We start from the raw sequence: 16450 nt of genomic DNA, 5'->3' as shown, positions 1-16450 counted from the left end.
GGATGAGGTTTAACAAAAGCAAGTGTAGAGTCTTGCATCTGGGGAGGAACAATCGCATGCACCGGTACAGGATGGGGGATGAGCTGCTGGAGAGGAGCTCTGCGGAGAGGGACCTGGGTGTCCTGGTGGACAACAGGTTGGCCATGAGCCAGCAGTGTGCACTTGTGGCCAAAAAGGCCAATGGCATTCTGGGGTGCATTAAAAAGAGCGTGGCCAGCAGGTCGAGGGAGGTGATCCTCCCCCTCTACTCTGCCCTGGTAAGGCCTCATCTGGAGTACTGTGTCCAGTTCTGGGCTCCCCAGTACAAAAAAGACAGGGATCTCTTGGAAAGAGTCCATCAGAGGGCCACAAAGATGGTGAAGGGCCTGGAGCGTCTCTCCTATGAGGAAAGGCTGAGTGAGCTGGGCCTGTTTAGCCTTGAGAAGAGAAGACTGAGAGGGGACCTGATCCAGGTCTATAAATATCTAAGGTGTGGGGGGCAGAGTGGCGAGGCCGGACTCTTTTCAGCAGTATGTGGAGACAGGACAAGGGGAAACGGCCGAAAACTGGAGCATAGGAAGTTCCGCACCAATGTGCGCAAGAACTTCTTTACAGTGAGGTGACGGAGCACTGGAACAGGCTGCCCAGGGAGGTGGTGGAGTCTCCTTCTCTGGAGATATTCAAGACCCGCCTGGACGCCTACCTGTGCGACCTGGTGTAGGGATCCTGCTTTGGCAGGGGGGTTGGACTCGATGATCTCTGGAGGTCCCTTCCAACCCCTATGATTCTGTGATTCTGTATTTGCAGGGGTCTGATAACTAATGGGAAAGTGTATCACAGCCCAATGGAGGCAGCAGTGTATACGTATCCTTCCAGGAGGTGTGTATGTAAGTATGGAAAAGTGACCCCTCAAAAGGAGGGTTCGAAACTGGGGAACTGAAACTCTTCAAGAGCTGATGCAAATGAGGCAGTCCTCTTCAGGCTTCTCTGCTGGAGACTTCATGTGAGATCCCTTGTCCCAGGGTCCCAAAGAACTAACAACAAGCGAAGGCACTGAAATCACTACAGCGGGTGAGGGCAAACAAGTCAGAGGGCCATCTGAATATCAGCGCTTCTGAGCTGTTTTCAGAGCACTGGTTTTTAGTTCAACGTTACGTGCTGCAATTCCCACCCCACTTTAAGCCCCCATCGATCTCTCCTGACTCAGCTTCCTCTACCCCTGTGGTCCTACCTGTGGTGTCAGTAAGGCTTCTCCAGCAGAAATATAGAATGACATGAGAATGTATTGCTTTACTACTGTGTGGAAGGAAAATTGATTGCTCATCCACTGCTAATTAGCTATGGCTATGTGGAAAGCGGCCCTTTCCTGCAGTAGTGAAATAGAGATGCAGTTGAGTTTGATAGAGAGGGGGAGAGACTTATGAGCAAAAACATAGACATAAAACACAGGCAAAAGTGCAGAAATTACAGCTGTTAATGGCATGTACAAAATGATTGAAGAACCTGTTGCTTACCCAGCCCATTGAGTCTTGCAGTAATTGTTCTCTAATTGACATCAATGACAAAATCATCACTGTTTTCCCAGGGACTGGACATGAGCACAAACACTTTCTATTTGCCACAGGTTTGAATTGAATCTTAAACATCTCTCAAAAAGGAGGAGATTGGAATCCTGGGGATCCCTGGGGATCCTGTTTACACCAGAACAATCAGAATTGCGCAGAGCAATGCTGATTTCCATCTTCTACCCTATGCAGAGAGCTTACTAGCTTGTGTTTCTTCTATGCCTTGGTGGTCTCCAGACTGGGAGATGTTTCTATGAACAACGTCTTTATGCAGTGATGGGGTGGCCAAGGGCTCTCAGTCAATTTGATCCAGTCCAAGTTAATCTGCCTGTAAGGAAAAGCTTATGTCAAGCAAGCAATCTGCGGATTAACTCTGCATTGCCTGCACAATTAACATGCACAGCTGATGGTTCATTCATAAGATTTCAGAGGCTTGAGTGCTTTGTTTTAAAAAATCTGTCGTGGCCACAGCTTTCTTTCAGTGCTGCTTTGTTCAGATTTTGTGTTTTTGTCGCTGGTGGGATTTGTGGCCGCAACAACGCAGTGGCAAGGTGCTGGCAAGCATTCCCAGCACAGTGTGAAAACAAACTCCCTGTGGATTGTTGAAGTCCTGCAGCATTTGTCTTCTGGCCCTTTTTTCTCTCTCGGTGAGCTGACTTGACTTTTTAAGGAGAATAGATTTCACCAAGGCAAATTGATATTTTGTCCTGCAATCTAGAGCAGATTTATGATGGGTCACTTTATTTCCATACAACTTCCGTACAACAAGCAAGTCAAAATGTCAATTCATATTGCCATTCCTTCAAACCTGAACTACTGGGGACCCTTTGAGCCGCTGTTAAAGCCACAGAGCAAAAGCCATCCGGGTGCAATCCCCAGCTGCCTGCTGCAAGAGCAGGAGGACGGGCTCCCAGCACATCCATACCGTGTGCTTCTGGGGGTGCTCCTCTATGGAGAGACTTCTTTGTTCTGTCCAAAGCTTCTTAATCAAAAGCCCTCTGCTAAGTGTCAGCAATGGATGCAGTATTTCCTCCTCTTAGAGATTTGATGTAGGGCCAGAAGCTGCCACTGAGCTGCTCTTAATTTCTGAGCTGTTGAGAGTAAGCCATGTGTGCCGTGGCCCCTCCTGGCAGGACGTGACTCCAAGCTGAGGACCTCACAGCTGGACTCCATCAGCACTTCCTCACTGAGCTACCCCAAGCGCCACGTAAGAGGCAGCTGTCTCTTCTGGCCTGAATTGCATTATACATTGCATTGTATTCAAAAAATAAAGAAAGGAAAAAGCAGTGCAAGAAGAGAGCATTCACCTCTCATGTGGCTGGATTCCAGCGGAAAAAAAGGGAAAATTCAGGAGCAGCTTTCCCTGGCTGCCTGCAGACAAGAAGCCCTGCTGGCCTGCTCCTGGGCTGCCAGCAGAAGCTCTGCCATGGACTTGGCAGCACTGTGCCCAAATGCTGCCCGCTTTGTGCTGCACTTCCTGCTGGGCTGGGAACACAGGCTGGAGGAGCTCTGCATGGCAAAGCAGCTGAGTGTGAGCCGCCTGCTGAGCACCTCGAGGCTGCCTTTGGTCCTCGATGGAGGTTGCCTTAGCATAAGCCTTAGCATAAGGCAATCTGGCTTTCACTGCCTCTGGCTCTGATGCCTCTGAGTTTGCCACCTTTATGAGGATGAGCGATGACAATGCCAACGCTGAACTTCAGGACTTTTTCAATGCTATGTAAAATGAAGACTTAGTAGAACAGCTTAGCAACAGCCCAAAAGGATGGAGGTGGTCAAGTAAGCATTTCCTTCCTGCACATAAATTCAGCTTTGCTCTAAGCAAATTCCTTGGTCGCCTTGAAGCAGCCCAATATCTCATCCTGGACACCTTGATGACCAAACTTGAAATAATGGTGATTTTGGCAGCTGCTTTTTGACACTGAGGATTCATCTGGAGATACGCTGAGCCAATGCACCTATTGAGGTCCAGAGGTGCACTCTTTGTCCTCTAGCACAACGGGAAACTCTCCTCTATGACACTGCTACAGACGAATGATTGGGCAAGTGGTGCTATCCAGCATGTTGTGCCATAGGGGTGATGTGCACCAATAATGCTGTGTTGTTAATTTTCTCCACGGTGCCGTAAGTAGAGCTTGCCTCGTCTGTAGAAATGAGGCAGGTGAACTGGAGTGTCTATTATTTGTAGACACATTCTGTGCTGTATAAATGAATTTTTCATAGGAAAACTTTGTACAAAAAAAAAAAAAAAAAAAAAAAGGCATTGGAGACTGCTTCATAAATAATAGTAACTGGGAACTTCAAATATAATTTGGGGAATGGGTGAATATCCTTTCAGTCCTTTCCCCTTAAAGTTATCCAGATGGAACCCTGCATGCACTGAAAACAATGGTGCTTTGACCCTGGGGAGAAATCTCAGCTGTTATGGACAGCAGCAGGATTGTAAAACACTGAACCACAGCTTGTGTTGACTTCAGTTGTCTTGCAAAATTCAGCTGCCTTTGATCAAATACGATGTGCTGGTATGTTGATGTGTTTGGGATGCATCTCTTGAAAAGTGACATATTGAGACTAGACTGAAGTACAGTCCAACTTGTGAGGGAGAAGGAACACTTCTGTGTCAAGCAGGTGACCTCTGTATTGTCTTTGCTGCACTCTATTCAATGCCAGTTGGGAAGAGGCTCGGGGAAGACATGAAATATGGCAGGAAGTGCTTGAGCAGCAAGGAGCCCGCAGGCATGAGAGGAGCACAGAGACCCACCATCAAGATAACAAACACGGAAGGGTTGAGGAGGGAGAGAAGGATAAGTGAGAGGTCTGGCTGAGCAGACATTGTGTGTGGATGCTGCATTAGACTCTGGTGCAAAGAAACACCTACACACCTGCCTTTCTGTACAAGGACAAGGAAAAATATTGCTGCATCTTATATGGAGGTGAGGAGCAGGGAGACCCAGGAGAGAGCTGTGGGATGTGGGTGAGGCCCTTGGAAAGGCAGGGTGCCCGAGGGGTCAGTAAATGCAGGGGCACTAAAGGTGCCTAAATTGGAGAGGACCTCACAGCCCCACGCCGGGTCTTCTTAAGGTGAGAGCACTTCAATGTTTTTGTTATGAGTGAGACACAAACCGCACTGAAAATCAAGCATGGCCTAAAAGGCTTTCCTGAGCTGAGCCCTTAGTTCCAGAAAATACGGTTATGAATTTATTCGGTTATGAATTTATACGGTTATTGTATTTTCTACCTATTATTTCTGAAATTTCACGTGTATAGCCTAATTTTTAAAACAGCCTAAGAGGCTGGACTCATTCAGGTTCCCATAACACACTTCATGTTCTAGGGGAATTTTTCTTCCCCCCCCCAAGCAATAACTGCTTATTTAATACTGCGGCCTTTAATACAGTTATTTAATAACTGCTTAAAATTAGGCTATACACGTGAAATTTCAAAAATAATAGGTAGAAAATACAATACTGTCTAAAGGCAGCATCCTGCGTGAGTGCTCACCGGCAAAGCACTGGGGCAGGAGCGAGGGAAAGCCGTGCTTTGTCCCTCAACAGCTGCCTGACACAGAGGCAATTAGCTGGGCACTAATTGGGTTAGGGCTCAAGGGTGTTCTGTGGGCATGAAGGAGCGAGGTGCCCGCCTGCCCCCAGAGCTGAGAACAGCGTGGGCAGCAGTGAGCTCTGCCCTCCCACCACACCTTTGTGCACGTGCTGAAGTTTCCCCATCCCGTTCTTTGCCTACCACCCTGCTGCTTTTCTGGGGAATAGAGAAGCTGGCTGCTCTCAGAGAAATACGGGGCTGGACAGGCACATGTATTGAAATGTATTGCCCAATTAGCGCTTCTGTTTTTATTAATTCGTCTTGGAAATCGTTTATGGCCTCTTTCTAATTCATCTTCTCAGGGGAAATAAGACTTCGGGAAAAAATTGAATCCCACAAACAATTAGTAAAAGCGACAGCTGTGCCATAAGGGGGATGTATTTAGGGAGGGAGGCGGGGGGAGAGAGATGTTCCAGGCAGGAACGTGCGAGTCTGGGGGACGGCAAGGTCCTAAAAGCGCAGGAGCGGTGCTCGACACGCACCCACCAGCCGCCGGCTGTCACCGTTGCTCAGTGTCACATCGCACCGCGAGCGCTGGGGGGCCGGGAGGGCAGCGGTGCCGGGCGGATCCCCGCAGCGCTCCGCTCCCAGCGAGATGCGCTGCGCGGGCCCTCCCGCCGCGCCGGGCTCTCAGCGCGCCGCAGCCCCGCGGCGCTCCGCCGCTTTCCGCTCTGACTTCGGGGCCTCGCACCGCGTGAGGCGACGTCGGTGCCTTTGCGCCGCCCTCACCCCCAGGAGGCGCCCCTCCAGCACTCGGAGGCGTCCGTGCGGGGAAAGTTTGCTCTCGGCACGCAGCCACGCGCGCCCCACACACCCGCCCCCGACGAGCCGCTTCCTGCCAGCACGGCGGACGCACGCGCGGTCCCACGCGGACTTTCCGAAGCCGGCGCGGCCCCTTCTGCTGTGCTTTTTCCCTCCCCCTCTCAGCAGAGGTAGGACGGGGGGGTGGGCCCACCTCCCGCCGCTCCTCCGGCCGACGCCGCTGGAGCTCGGCGCTCCGCTCCGCTCCCTGCGGCCGCCCCATTGGGCCGCGCGGCGGCAGCGCGATGCGGCGGGTGGGTGCGCGGCTGGGCGGGCCGGGAAGTTGGAGCGGGAGCCCCGGTGGCGCGAGGGGAGGGCGGTTCCGGAGCTGCGGGGAGCCGCGAGGAAGTTGCGGGGTGCCGCGGTGCGGAGATTTGGCGGCGTTCGGGAGAGCGACGGCGCGCCGTGCCCGCCGCCGGGCGCCTCTCGGGGCTTTACGTAACGGCGGCGGAGCCGGGAGCGGCGGAGCGGCTCAGCCCGTCCCGCGCTGCGCGCCGCGCTTCTTCCCGTCCCCGGCAGCGGCAGACGAAGAGCCGCTCCGCTCCGCCGTCCCCCCGGGTTCCCTTCCCCACTGCGCCGAGCGGGGCAGCCCCGGCGGGAGGGGTGCTGCGCGCCCCTGCCCCGGTCGCCCCTTTCCCCATCGCTCCCTGCGTTCTCCCCTTTCTCCCGCTTCTCTCCTTTCCCAGGGCTTTCGCATCCCGCAGCCGATCCGCTCTTCGCGTATGTTGGCAGTGTGCCGTTTTGTTTCTCCCCTCTCCTCGTAGCGAGGATCCCGCTCCGCACGACGTGTGCGGGGTTGACTTTGTGCCCCGGCTCGTCTTCGGTCGGTGCCGGGGATGGCAGCGCTCCCCCCCGCCGCGCCCCGCTTGCACTTCTCCGGCCCGTCCGCCGCGATGTCTGCCCACTGTGTAATATTAGGCTGAGCTCTGGGAGCCTCCGCGAAGGCACGGAAAGCGCGGAGCTGCAGCCCCGGTCCTCGCTGCCGCCGCGCTGCTCTCTCCCTGCGAGGGGCCGTGTCTGACGCTGGGCTCCGGCTGTCCCTGGGTGTCCCGGGAGAGCGGCCCCGGCACCGACGCTCCCGTCCTGGTCCCAGCCTCCGGAGGTGCCCGGTGAGTGCTGTGATTCGTTTTCTTTTTATAAAGGGATGGGTGGATGCATGTATGGATGCTGGCACTGGGAGCTCCGCTGGTCCTCAACGCGAAACAGTAATAAGGATGTGAAATAATACCTATGATTTAGCAGCTGGCCCAGGGCAAAAGCCCTTGCCCTGTCCCCCAGTGGGATCAAAGCTCTCCTGTGGCTTTGGAGGGATATTGGAATTGCTCTTTTTGGAGTTAAACAGATTGGACTCGCTGCGGTTTGCTTCAGTCGCACGAAGGAAGCACACCCACCGGGCAGGGAGCAGGTGGCGGCCCAGCTTCGAGACACCGTGGCCGTGCCGTGGCAGCAGCTCTCGGAGCCGTGGTTACTCGGCTCACTGCAGGGGTGCGGGGCTGCAGCTCCTCGGAGCTGGGCGGTGTCTCTGGGCACCGGGCACATGCCGAGCTCCTGAAGCCTCGGAGCAGCTGCGGGGTTTGAAGACTTGTCCTGCTGCAGGAACAGGGTACAGAGCTGGGGTAGCTGTGTGTTTGTGGGTGTGTAGGAATGGAATGTTGTTTCTGCATTAGATGTGAAAAAGGGGGAATTGATCTGAAGAAGTAGAGCACAATGTATTTGTATTTTGCAACTTGTCCTTAGAAATAGCTGATGTAAAAAAGTAGAAATACCGTATTGTTAGTAACATGCTTTGGAAATATAATTGCTGAATTGTGTGATTAATTTTTGCTTGCAAAACTGCAATAGTTTTTAAATGTTCCAAATAGTATAGATATAGTATTATGGACTAGAAAGCATATTGTAGGGCTGTTCTGTTTGGATAAGAGACCCTCAGCAAAAGAAAAACAAACTTAACAAACATCAAAGCAGGCAGGGCCTCCACACAAGACTGGCTTGCCTTGCTCTGTGGGTAGGTTGGGATGCAACAGGCAGGCATCAAGATACTCCCCCCTGTCCTCCTTCCAAGCTTATCTCTATGCAAGGACGAGCAGATGTGCAGAAACAGTGACCAAGTGTTGAGTGAGCAAGTGTGAGAAGTTAACTAATTAGCGATATATGCTTAGCTAGCAGCAATTTATGTTTATCCAGTATCCATATGTTTAGTTGAGCATTAGGAAAATTGTGAACCTGAAGTACTCAGCCAATGAGGAACCAGGGGAGAAAGAGATAAGCATTGAATAATAGGGCATAAAGGATGTAACGCTGTTTTTCTGGGCACTCTCCTGCTTGCAAGAAGCCCGCCATTGCAATTGCAAATAAAATCTGCTTTATCAGAGATACTGTCCTGATAAATTATTCGTATATTTCCAACAAGGGCAAGGAGAGGGATAGCCTTGGGGTGGTTGGTGGCAGAAGGATGTGCGAAGGGCCAAGTTAATTGAAAAGCTGGCTCAATAGGGTTGTCCTGACCTGGAGACATGCAGAGGTGAGCAGTGTTTAGTCCTGGAGTCTCTTCTATTGGGTGCTGGAGCACACAGAGGTAGAGGTCAGCATGCAAGGCATTCTGAGGGCTGGGGACTGAGGGGCAAGATCCACAGTGTGTCTGAGGATGCATTTTGGTGTCACAGACGGTGGTGACTGCACAGCTCTGGGGTTAGGAGAGGAAGAGCGGTTGCAATCCAGGGTTTTGGGAGGCTGCACCATCAGGGCAGTGTCAGTTCTCAGCTCGGGTGACCCCAGGGAGCTGAGAGCATTGATGTAGGTGACAGCTGCTGAGCTGCAGCCTGACGTCACTCTGTGAGCTTTACACGGGTAGCCCTGAACACGGCCGTGTGCACTGAGGTCTTTGCATGCGGCCGCGTGGTACTGCTCACATTTACACGCACACAGGGATGCGTGCGAGTGCACGGGCCTCGAGGAGCTGCGCTCACCGGGCGGCACCGCGGTACCAGGCGGGCCCCGGCTCCAACCCGGCATCGCGGCCCGCACACCCCACCCCTCCGGCTCTCCTAATGGCCAGCCGTGCCCCATCCGGCCCTCTCATTGGCTCTCTGTTATGTGCACGGTCACGTTACGATAAAGTCTGTGCTGGTACTGAGGAGTGGAACGGCTTGTGTCTGCCGGTAACTGCCAGCAGCGCTGCGGCGATTCGGGCAGTGATGCACAGCAGCTGTCGCGCTGACACGTGCTGCACTGACCCGCGTCTGCAGGGCGGCACGAGTGCCGTCCGTACGGATGGAAGAACCGGGTCCGTGTTCTTCTGTTGTGCTCGGATCGGTTCGTGGAGTTGAAGCAATTCGAACATCTCCTTATTGCTCCTGAACAAGATTTTGCATAAAATAACCGACGCCTGTGTAGGAATGGAATGTTGTTTCTGCATTTGACATTACAAAGAGCAACTGGTTTGAAGAAGTAGAACATCATGCATTTGTATTCTGTAACTTATCCTTAGAAATAGTGATCTAAGAAGTAAAATTCTGTATATGTTAGCGGTATGTTTTAAAACATTATTACTGAATTATGTGATTAATTCTTTCTTGCAAAACTGGAATAGTTGTTAAATGGTCCAAACAATGCAAGTATAGTGTGTTAGGGATTAGAAAACATACTGTAGAGTTGTTCTGTTAGATAAGAAACTGCCAGCAAGAGAAAAACAGATGTAGCAAACATCAGAGAAGCCAGGGCCTCTACACAAGGCCTGACTGTCTCACTCTGTGAGGAGTTGGGATGTGACAGGCAGGCACCAAGATAGCACAGAGACATAAGCTCTTAGTTGTTTAATTACCGCTAGCATTTGTGCCCTTTACACTGGTCACTGTTCTGGTCATCCCTCTGTCCTCGCACAGAGATAAGCTGGGAAGGAGGACAGAGGGGAGTGTCTTGGAGCCCGCCTGCGTCACCCTGAGGTTCCCACAGAGTGGGACAGCTCTGCTTCGTGCAAAGGCCCTGGCTCCTTGAAAGCGTGTTCAATGTTTCACTTCTGCTGGCCTAACGAACCACCTCACAGCGGGTTTCCCAGCTCAGAACACTACACCCACATCGCTTAGGACATCTAGAGCCTACCGCAGCTTTGTGAGAAAGGATTTCTCACGTAACTCGGTAACTGCGTTTCTAAAACACGTTACTAATGTGCGCACGGAACTTCTACTTTTCACATCAGCTGTTTCTAAGGATGCGCCACAGCGCGCTTCTTCAGATCAACCGCCCTTTCCAATACCCGACGCAGAAACGACGCTTCCGCTCTCCGCGGCGCGTCGCTACGGGTGAGGAGAGCGGCTCGGTACGCCTCACCGCGCCGAGCTCCGCAAGACGCGCGAGGGCAGGCCGGCCGAGGACGGGACCGGCGGCGCGCGCAGCCCCTCGCGGCGCCCGGCAGCCCGCGCCGAGCGGCCCGACGTCCCGCGGCTCAAAGCGCCGCCGCGCGAAGCGCGAACCGGCCGCTCGGCGCCGCGCATGCGCCGCCCCGCCCCGCGCTGTGACGTCGCGCGTCGCCGCGGTCGGCAGGGAGGGCGTTCCGCCGCGTGCGGCGGGGAGCTCCCTTAGCGGCGCGCGAGCGCCGGCCTTCCGCCGCTGCCTCTCGCTCGCTCCCTCTCCCGGCCATGGCACGGCGCACGAAGCCCGAGGTGGAGCGGTACGTCGCCTCCGTGCAGGCCGCCGCCTCCTCTCCCAGAGCGGTGAGTGCTGCGGCCCGGCCGGCGCCGCCGGCGGCGCTCCCTCGGCCTTCCCCGGGCCGCGGTGGGGGCCGCTCCCCGCCCGCCCCGTCCCTCCGCCCCTCCCGCGGGTGCCGGGCCCGAGGGCGGGCTCCTCCGGCGGGGAGTCGAAGCCGAGGGAGGCTGCCGGCGGGCGGGCGCGGAGTCGCCTCCTCGGAAACGCGGTTCGCCGCAGCTGCGCGCCTCGGAAAGCCGCTGAGCCCTCGGCGGCTTCGGAAGGAGCCCGGCGGCGGGGCGGAGTTCGGCTCCCTCCCGTTCCGTGGGCACGGTCCCCGGGCTTCCGGCCTTCCCTCTCTCGAGGAGCCGGAATAGGGAACGCGTGCCGTTCGGCTTTGGGCTCGTTTGGCCGCTGTGCGGCTGCTGTTGCCGTGGGTGCGACGGCGTTGTGAAACGCCGGCAGGAAGAGAGGGAGAGGCGGGGGGAAATAGCTCTGCTGCCTGCGTTGGTGGCTGGGCAGCCGGGTGATCCCCTGCTCTCTGGAACGACTGGCTGTGGAGCGCGGTCGGTGATGGAAGTAGCTGCTGGTCTTCCTGTTGCGTTGATTTTGGAGAGGAGGGTTGTGCGAGGCTGCCGGCGTTTCTTTTGAAGTTCCTTTCCAGCCCCGTTTACGAGGAGGCGGGGCAGGCGAGAGAGGAAGGTGACAGAAGCATGGACAGGAGGAGCTTGATTTGTGGCATTTGTTTTCTTCTGCAACGTAGATAGGTTGCAAGAGAAACAGCTTGTATGTAGCTGACCCCATTCTCCTCTCTTTAGTCGGAAGTGTGCTTGTGAAAAGTAACAAGTGTGAGGACTTGCTTTGCTACTAACCTCAGTTTCGCTTTGGTAGCCTTTGCCAGTTACTGGGAAGAAATGTTATTTTCTTACTCCTGTGTCTTTCAAAAACAAAGCCCAGAGTTCAAGGAGTGAACTGGAACTGATAACTGTGAAGACACTTTAGGAAGTATTATGCACCCCTGGAAAGAAGGGTCTCCCTACTCAATTACTTCAAAAGTACTGTATATTTAAAATGTACCTTTTGGTTTTTTTTTCTTCAGAGGTCGTTAAAAGGATTCTTTTTTGCTAAGCTGTACTTTGAGATAAAAGAATACGAACTTGCTAAGAGGTAATAAACGTTACGTATGTTGTTCTGTTCTTTAAAGTGTGATGGGAAAGCTAAATGAAGTAGAGTGGAGAAATGAAGACCATTGTCATGCTGTTTTAAGGTAGCAGCAAATGGGAGAATGTGGTGCCATTTAAATCTTCCTAAAACAGCAACTTAAAGCATGGGTAGTTGTGTGGTGCTGTAAAAACCCATCCGGTAGAAATGTCTTTTATGCCATCGTGTTACGTCCTTCCTACAGTTTCTGTGAGCTACTGCTTTATTTAATGAAGGCCAGTGCTTGCAGGCAAATATGCAACATCTGTACGTGTAGCAATAATGTTGTGCCTTACTTGAAGATCTAGATCAAGCCCCTTGAACTAAATACGGCTAACTGTCCTGTATGACAGATTAAAGTCCCACGTTAGCTGCAAGGTGTGGGGGGACTTGTAATACTGAGGAATACTGATCCTTCTGGTTTTTCTTTCTTTATTTATTTACTCTGTAGATATACATCTATTTATCTCAGTGTCTGAGAGAGAGATCCCAAAGCTCGCAGATCTACGAGGCTCAGGATAACACGGAAAAAGCTTTTGGGTGTTACAAGGTAAGCACCTCACTCACCTCCCTGTTGTCCTGCTTTATTCCTTTGTAAATGGACTTGATCTTTGTGCTTCCTGCTCTGATAGTCTTCTTCCCGCTGCCCTTTGGACTAAGAATATGTGAGCCCTGTAGAATTCTGCAGTAGGGATTATGGTGACAGCAGTAATCCGGCTGCTACTGAAAGACTGGACTGAGAGTGTTTTTCAGTTGCATTGTTTGTTTTCTTGTTAGCGGTGGGCTTTTTGTTTGTTTGTTTCCTCAGAGGTAGAGGGAACGGGGCAAATACAGTTCCGATTAGGTAAGCATATAAATGTGAACTTCACAGTCTGTGTTTCATTATTCAGGCACCGGGGAGGGAGAGGATACACACAAAAGTCTTGTTGCCAGCACAGTGACTGAGTGCCATCAGCCTTTGTGACTTAATTCTGTTTTCCGGAAGCCTCCGTATTAGGTTAGGCTAGAGATACCCCTGGTCTGGCTGTCTGAGTAGAGCAGCAGCGGGTGGTAGAGGAGCTGGTTTTGACATTGTTTCTCTTACGGTGTTCTGAATTCCAGCAGTTGTCTGGGTGTTACAAACCAATGGTGGCCTTTCAAAAGGGAGGCTTTTCTTAAAGCAGTGAGAAAGTATTTATTGATAGTTCTAATTTGACTTGCTGGGTCTGTTTAGTGGGGGACATGTTTGACATGTTTTCTTTCTTGTTCTATGTTGACTGCAAGATCAAGTTACTAGTAACCTTTTTTCTTATGTGTATGCATGGGGAAAACCAGCGTTCTGTGGAGCTGAATCCAATGCAGAAAGATCTTGTACTGAAGATTGCAGAGTTACTATGCAGTAACGACATCGCTGATGGAAGAGCAGAGTACTGGGTTGAGAAAGCTGCCAGGCTCTTCCCTGGGAATCCTGCTGCTTACAGATTGAAGGTAAATTCCAGCTTCTGATCTCTGTTCTGTGCCTAGAAGAAACCTTAGTTGCGTCAAGCGATGGGAAAACCATGGTAGTAATATTATCCAAGAGGTCAAGATTAGATAGGTTAAGTATTGTCTCTATTACATGACTACACTGCTTTCTAGTTTTTTTTTAATTTGAGTTGAAAACTGTCAAGTGTAGGAGATGCTGTTATTCCCTAATACTGTATAAATGCTTTCAGTCATACAATCTCACTTTTGTACAGGTGTTAGTTTTCTGGAGCACAACTGCAATGAAATTGAAGTCTTGAGAGGCTTGTGCTTTGGGATTTTTTGTGTGGTTATGTTATTTTATTTTATTTTTTTAGACAAGCTGTTCTGTATTGACATGTGGCATCTTTGAACCAGGTGGTTTGACAGTCTTAACTTAGCATCTAACTTAGCATCTACAAGATGCAAACTCTAAAGCTTTGGGTTTTGTTTTTTTTTTTTTTCCCTCACTTCTAAAATGTTTGTCAAACTCTCTGTAGCACCTACCAGCTTTCCAGAGCAGTTTGAGTAATGTAGCCTGTAATGGCGATGAGAAAACAGTCAGGTAACATAGTTGCTGAAGAGGCTCTCGTAGAGAATGAAATTTTAACGTGTTGCCTTCGTATGTGATAGGAGCAGTTACTGGAGCGTAAAGGTGAAGATGGCTGGAATCAGCTCTTTGATATGACTCAAACCGAGCTCTATGCGAGACCAGACGATCCCTACCTTAACATCAGACTGGTTGCTCTCTACCGTTCAAATAATAGATTAAGAGATGCTGTGCTTCATTGTCAGGAGGCGGAGAAGAAAATACCTGTAGACTCCAGCTTGGAGTGGTGTTTGTGCGTCGTAAAGACATTTGAGGTATTTAATCATGTTTTGATCCTGTCATAATCTCCCATGTCCTTGAAACCGGTCTTATTCTCTTAGTATCATTACAATGGCAGCTAATTCTCAAGTGGCTTAACTCCTTTAAATGTAATGTCTGCGGAAACAATGATTTATTTAGGATTTTCTTAAGCCTTAAAGAGTTGTTTAGTTTCTAGCTGAGGTACTAAGTTAGATACAGCAGCTCCATCAGGGAGGGAATTGCTGAGGCAAATAGTTCCTGGAATTTTGCTGCTGAAGAATACGTTAACATCTCACCTGGTGTCACGGAATTAACTAGATCAGTTAATGCCCGTGACAGGGGGCAGTAGGCCCCTGCCTTCCCCACCCCCTGCCTGGGCCCACAAAAATGGGAAGGTAGGGGGAAAAGGAAAAAAACAGCGGCAACAAACTATGGAGGTAAACTTATTTTACTAACTATGATATCGGAATGCAAAATAATACAATATAATACAATCTAATTGGAATTGAGACTAATAAATCAAACAAGATATGAGAGAGAGTTCCCGAGACCGAGTCAAACCTGAAAAAAGCTTGGAACGGCTAGGAAAGCACCCTCCAGCACCCACTGCCAGGCAGTAAGAGACCGTCCCCCCGGAAGGGTCAGATCCCGTGACTTCCGTAATGTATAGGGATAGGTACGTAGAGTTAGAGCATTAACACTTTAATTCCAGTACATGATGTTTTGATGTGGAATATTGAAAATCAAAAATAAAAAAAAACCAAAACCATGACATTCCACCCCTTATTCTACATCGCTACATCATGCTTTATATATATATATATATATATACACATACATATACAAACAAACAAAATGATTACAAATGCATCACACGCACACGTCTATATACATATACATAGAATTACTGTCTGCACTCCCCCAGCATCAAGTTTCCTTGTGGTACACATTGAACATCCCCATTTTCCTGCATTACCCACCAAGTAGATCCAGGTCCCTGGGCAAAAACAGTACCGCGGAGAGGTTTGCCCTTTCCAGAAGCTGGAAGAACCCAAACTGCTTTTCCCAACATGCTCTTTACATGTACAACAGGGACCTTATCTCCCTCTACGGTATGTAGAGAGCTGGATTGGGTAGGACCATCATGATTGATAGATCCTCTGGTATTGACTAACCAGGTGGCTTCTGCCAAATGCTTCTCCCAGTGCTTAAATGTTCCGCCACCCATTGCTTTCAGCATTGTTTTTAACAACCCATTGTATCGTTCGATTTTACCAGAGGCTGGTGCATGGTAGGGAATATGGTAAATCCACTCAATGCCATGATCTTTGGCCCAAGTATTTACAAGAGAATTTTTGAAATGAGTCCCATTATCTGACTCAATTCTTTCTGGGGTGCCATGTCGCCACAGGACTTGTTTCTCAAGACCTAATATGGTGTTTCGGGCGGTAGCATGGGGTACTGCATATGTTTCAAGCCACCCAGTGGTCGCCTCTACCATGGTAAGCACATAACACTTACCACTGCGGGATCGTGGCAGGGTGATATAATCAACCTGCCATGCCTCCCCATATTTATACTTTTGCCATCGCCCTTCCTCCCAGAGTGGTTTCATCTTCTTGGCTTGTTTGATTATGGCGCATGTTTCACAGTCATGAATAACCTGTGCAATTGCATCCACAGTTAAGTCCACCCCTCGGTCTCTAGCCCACTTATATGTTGCATCTCTCCCCTGATGGCCCGAGGTCTCATGAGCCCACCGAGCTAGAAATAATTCACCCTTGTTCTGCCAGTCCAGGTCTATCTGAGCCACCTCAATTTTGGCAGCTCGGTCCACCTGGTGGTTATTTTGCTGTTCTTCAGTAGCCCGACTCTTGGGCACATGAGCATCTACATGGCGCACCTTTACAACCATATTCTTTATTCGGGCAGCAATGTCTTTCCACAGTTCAGCAGCCCAAATAGGTTTACCCCTTCTTTGCCAGTTATTTTGCTCCCACTGCTGTAACCACCCCCACAAAGCATTTGCCACCATCCATGAGTCAGTGTAAAGATAAAGCATTGGCCACCTCTCCTGTTCAGCCACATCCAAGGCCAGTTGGACAGCCTTTACCTCTGCAAAGTGGCTTGATTCTCCTTTCCCTTCAGTGGCCTCTGCAACTTGTCGTGTGGGGCTCCACACAGCAGATTTCCATCTGCGATGCTTTCCCACAATACGACACGATCCATCAGTGAACAGGGCATACTTTCTTTCATTTTCTGGTAATTCATTGTATGGTGGGGCCTCTTTAGCTCG

The sequence above is a fragment of the Phasianus colchicus genome, chromosome 38 (assembly GCF_987193195.1).
Source record: "Phasianus colchicus chromosome 38, bPhaCol1.hap1.1, whole genome shotgun sequence".
NCBI classification, from domain to species: Eukaryota; Metazoa; Chordata; class Aves; order Galliformes; family Phasianidae; genus Phasianus; species Phasianus colchicus.
Note: the sequence above shows the minus strand (reverse complement) of the source record.